The sequence below is a fragment of the Pinus tabuliformis genome, chromosome 6 (genome assembly GCF_031772625.1).
Source record: "Pinus tabuliformis cultivar Carrire ecotype Pingquan chromosome 6, CPIR1, whole genome shotgun sequence".
NCBI lineage: Eukaryota > Viridiplantae > Streptophyta > Pinopsida > Pinales > Pinaceae > Pinus > Pinus tabuliformis.
Window position 1 is genome coordinate 1,656,090,015 of NC_142292.1, and position 6,000 is coordinate 1,656,096,014.

Consider the following 6,000-nt stretch of genomic DNA (forward strand, 5'->3'; position numbering starts at 1 on the left):
CTGAAGTTTTTGACCACTTGACCTCTGGACACTTTCATGCTATAGGCCTGCTAGCATCCAAGAGGCTCTGGACTCTCTCATGACAAGGCATGCCAATGTCCAGGCACTATTTTCCTAAGTGATGTGCCAACATCCCCAAGATTTGAGCCACTTTTTCAGGCCCAAAGCTTAGGTCACTGCCCAGAATTGGATGACACCTCCAGAACAATAAGATAACATGGAAACAATGATGCAGAAGTAAATACTTGAACAAGCTTTTAACCAGACCCCTAGCCATGACAAACATTTCGTCAAACATATCACAAATATGTAATCTACAGGTGTAAACAACAGATTTAAGCATAGGGATCTCATACTTATCTGAGCATCACTAAGAACCATTGTTCCCTCATATCATTTTCTGCATTATCATTTATTAGGTCATGGAAACATTGTCCATTCATTTACAAGTAAAAACATGATTAGAGCCATACATAGCCACTATCATAAAACACATACTTAACCAACACAATAGCAACATAAATACCAATGAAATCACAACCATATGATCCACATATAAACCAATATAATATTCATAAAAATACAAGAATAAATAACCTCATATTGATGATGCAAAATACAAACCCGGGATGAGACTATCACGTTCCACCCAAGCATAGAATGGTTGAGCTAAATATCTCTTTAGTGATTCACCCCCGTGCCATATTCCAAGCATGAATGTGGGACTCGAACCAAAAGAATCAACCAGGGCATCCCAAGGCTAAATTGCCTCACCCTCATCAAGATAAACCGAGCTTTACCGTAATCCATCCCAGCTCACTAGGCCAACACAATGAACATGTCATAACATACTTTATCATGATCTCCACCTGATCACTAGGCCAAACAAGCATGGATGCCACCAAATTTATCCACCTACATCGCAAGGAATCTCCCTAACTCCCAGTCTCTTAGGATTTACCGCGATCCACACTGGATCGCTAGGCCCTAAACCGAGACCCACTCTCTAGGCTTTACCACATATCCCAACCCAGGATTACTAGGCCCAATAGAGAGAAAACCACCTCTTGGATTTATCTTATATCCTGCCATTCACCGGCAAGGATTCCTAGGCCAATTGAAGCAACACAAAATCCGGCTATACCGCAACCCATAGTACGGTTCAGGGGTTACTAGACCATGTGTTCTATCATCTAGAGATCCACCTCACTAAGCTTCGAATCCAACCAACAATCCATCTCAAACAAAAAATGAGAAGCCCATCACACCATGGCTATCTGGAAATGGAAAGGCTAGGCTGAAAACACTGTCACACATGGAAAAACTCATTCCATAACAACAAAAGAACCACATGTAATACCATGCACGCCAAATCTAGCAAGGAAAATACACATGCAAATCGAAACCTGTAAAGAATCCTGCTGTAACTGCTTGATCCTACTGTCACACGGAATGAGTCGATTTTGCGGACAAGACTGACCTCCCTAGAATCTAACGATATCTAGTGACAAGCAAGCCAATCAAAAACTATCTTTCTCTAAGTATACAATTTATTAACAAAGTCAAACAAGTGTTTTAGGCCTACCTTGGGTCCAATGCAAGTTTGTGGAAGCCTCGCTCCTTTGATCCAAATGAGCTCCTTTATGAAGAATCTGCAAACACAAACAAGCACACAAATTAAATAGCACCTGAAAAGCCAATATAATAAAGCATATTTATCATGATGATCAAGGAATTCATGAAACAAATCACATAAGACAATTTGTTGATAAAAATGAATCTGATTGTATTAATGTAAATCAAAAAAGAACTTTACAACCTTGGTGCCTTGATGCTGTACAAGCTCCTCCCAAGGTCCAGCAAGAAGTATCCTCTACTTTGACAAGTTTCACTCTCTTCCCAATGAAGCCAAAATGTATGTGATCTCTCCTCTCAAGCTTAACTAGGAAGTCTTAATTCCAACAACATTTACCCTAAAAAAATGTTCAGCTTCTAACCTCCCTAGCAACCAGCCCAATGCCTTAATTTATAGTGCAATGGAGGGACTTCAAAGGGATAAAGCCCTCCTTCAAAGGGATAGCTCCTCTCATCAAGGGATTAGCTCCTTCTCGTTTGGGATGCATGAACCACCTATAGTGACTGCAAATAGTCATGGTGACGATATTTTTGTGTAACAGATTGCCCCCTAAAGTGCGAAGTCTATAGTAGATGAGGATTTCATTTATCATCGAGGAAGAGTGACGTACTTTATCATTTAGAGGATTATCTTGTGGAGAGCCCGGTTGGAACCTGTAAAAACATTAAATGCAAAATATATATATGAGATCATATCATCGCTGAGGTAGGCATTCCCATACTCAGATCAAACTGACTAGAAAACTAACTACTGCTCTGATATAGGAATGATCTTGTATTACATCACAAGTGTAGACACAGTATGGACGCAGCCATCTGTTTATGAATAGTCCACAGTATAATGAATACAAAATTCCTCGCAGCCTAGATGGTGGAAACTAGATCCAGGGTCTTCATTTCTACTTCCCGAAATAGTACGATTCTATCCATGTGAATGAATGTGTTGAAGTCGAACATGGTAGAAACCACTTGATTACCAGTCAATGATGTAAACTGTTAACAAGTGTGAGAGAAACCACCAGTAATGTCAATGGCTCTCAAAGTATTCAGTACAATCCATGAGATGTGAATAGATTTATTGATGTCGAACATGTCACAGAATCCTTTGATCGAAGGTCAATGATGCAACCTATCGTCGAAGGCGAGAAACCTGCCATTGAGGCATGCAGATCCCAAGGCACTGATGATTTCTAGATCATCTTTCTAGATAATGAGTTGAATTCGATAGAAAGCGATCCGTCGTAGGCAAGCCCACAACACGAAATCATAGATCAAGTTTGAAGAAATTTAGCTGCAAGGATTGACTCAGGCATGGTCAAGATGGATGACAGATATTTTGAAGATGAATGGCCTATTTGCACTGACCTCTTGAACACATAACGACACAGCAGATGGTTTGGTGACAATTGACCCAAAGTTAATACCCAGAAACTGGCTGAAGACTTTCAATGTGGTTTGATCAACTGTTAGGCAAAGGATTTCCCAACCCAGGTGAATGAAAGTGTTGTGTCAAGAGTGGTTACAAAGTATGACAAACAGGCTCATTTTTCTCTCTTTTCCCCCACCATTTCTGGCAAGTACCTCTTTATTTTTGACAAGCTTGAGGAGGATAACATTTGCTTGATTATAGGCTCATCCTTCGGATGAGTCCAACTTAGTTTAAATTCGAACCCTAAGAAGGAGTGGTATGTTCCTGTTTGTAATTGAATAGGTCCTTTACTGTTAAATTTTAACGAGTCCAGTATAGGAGAAACTCGCCATTTTTCAATTTTAGAGAGTCTGAAAAAATTTAAGAAGACTCCATGGTTGACCTTTTTCATAAATTTGTGTCTCCCAAGCCCGAAAAAGTATAAAATAATACTTGAGAGAACCGCTTGATCATTACGATAAAGGAGTACTTTTCGTAATTAGTGCCTCTAATCCGAAAAAGTAAAAAAACGATCAATGACACGTCGTTTTATAACCAATATCGAATTTGAAACGACAAAAATACGGCAATCTTTTCATGCTTTTACGGTCAGAAAAAGAGCTATAAGTGGAACGCCTTTTTAGTTCTGTTTTAACGAATTTAAAAATAAAAAATCGGCGATATTTTCATGTTTTAGGAGTCAGAAAAGAGCTTAAAGGTGACTCTAAGGTTTCACTTTTTCGTAAGTTTTGATGAGTTCGAAAAAATGATAAAAAAGTACTCATGGTTTTCACTTTTTCGTAAGTTTTAATGAGTTCGAAAAAAATGATAAAAATGTACTCATATGGCTGACTTTCAATTTAATTTACGAGCAGGAAAAGACGGAAAGAACTCAGCATTTTCATTTGTTTTATGAGAATGAAAGATAGCAAAATAATCTCGGGATTTTCATGAGTTTAACGAGTCTTGAAAATAACTGAAATTGACTCGAGATAGGTTTCATTTTAACAAAAGCTTGAAACAGAGAAAAACTATGCTTCAAAGTAGTTTCATTTTTACACAAGCTTGAAACAGAGAAAAAACTGTGCTTGATGCCCCCTAAGCGTAACTGCTAGAGCGCATGCCCCCCAGTTTCATTTCATTCAACTAAGTACAAGCTGGATGGAATGAAGGTTCAGTTACAAGATCATTTGAAAGACTCGACCTAAAACTGTGAGAAAATTATGCAAAAATCTGAAATAACTAACCTAAATATACAACTTAACATTTATGAGATCTAGTCAAACTCTCGACTCAATTAGAGGAGGATTTGTTTCATTTTTTAACAAGCTTGACACAGGAAAAGAACTATTCTCGGATCTGGTTTCATGTTTACGCAAGCTTGAAACAAAAAACTATGCTTTTTATAAGTTCGCATGCCCCCAACATAATGACGCAAATCGAGGTACATGCCCCCCAAGCTTCATTGCATTCAACCAGGTGGATGAAATGAAGGTTTACTTTCGAAATCTTGGAAAGACTCGTGGGAGTTGTTTCATTTTTAATGAGGTTGAAACTGGAAAAGAACTATCCTCAAAACCATTGTTTCATTTTTTAAACCAGCTTGACACAAGATAAGGAACTATGCTCATAACTACTCTCTACAATCTACCTATATAACCTATCCTTGTTTCATTTTTTAACGAAGTTGACACAAGACAAGGAACTATCCTCAAACCTGATTCATTTTTTAACGAGGTTTACTCAGTAACAGGAACTTTCCTCTAAACATCCAATTTCATTTTTTAACGAGGTTGAGAGAGGAACAAACTATCCTTGCTTCTACTCTCTACAATCTACCTATATAACCTATGACTCCTTGTTTCATTTTTTAACGAGCTTGACACAAGACAAGGAACTATGCTCATGACTCCTTGTTTCATTTTTTAACGAGCTTGACACAAGACAAGGAACTATGCTCAAAAATCCTTGATTCATTTTTTAACGAGCTTGAAACAAGACAAGGAACTATGCTCAAGTCTCCTTGTTTCATTTTTTAACGAGCTTGACACAAGACAAGGAACTATGCTCATGACTGCTCTCTACAATCTACCTAACAAGGAACTATGCTCTAAAAACCTTGATTCATTTTTTAACGAGCTTGACACAAGACAAGGAACTATGCTCTAAAATCCTTGATTCATTTTTTAACGAGCTTGACACAAGACAAGGAACTATGCTCAAGACATCCAGTTTCATTTTTTAACGAGGTTGAGACAGGAACAAACTATCCTCGCACCTGATTCATTTTTTAACGAGGTTGACTCAGTAACAGGAACTATCCTCTGACCAACTGATTCATTTTTTAACGAGGTTGACACAGGAAAAGAACTGTCCTCATACTTGATTCATTTTTTAACGAGGTTGACTCAGTAACAGGAACTATCCTCTGACCAACTATTTCATTTTTTAACGAGGTTGACACAGGAAAATAACTGTCCTCATACCTGATTCATTTTTTAACGAGGTTGACTCAGTAACAGGAACTATCCTCATACCTGATTCATTTTTTAACGAGGTTGACTCAGTAAAAGAACTATCCTCATACTCACTGATTCATTTTTTAACGAGGTCGACACAGTAAAAGGAACTTTCCTCGGAACATCCAGTTTCATTTTTTAACGAGGTTGAGACGGGAACAAACTATCCTCGCATTCACTGATTCATTTTTTAATGAGGTTGACACAGGAAAAGAACTGTCCTCACACTTACTGATTCATTTTTTAACGAGGTCGACATAGTAAAAGGAACTTTCCTCGAACTCACTGATTCATTTTTTAATGAGGTTGACTCAGTAACAGGAACTATCCTCAAAACCCTCTGATCATGGCTTCCAACTGGAAGAAAGACATGTCAATGGACACACCTTGATCATGGCTTCCAAGAGGTCTTCATTAGAAGGAAGAATAGTTCTCTGG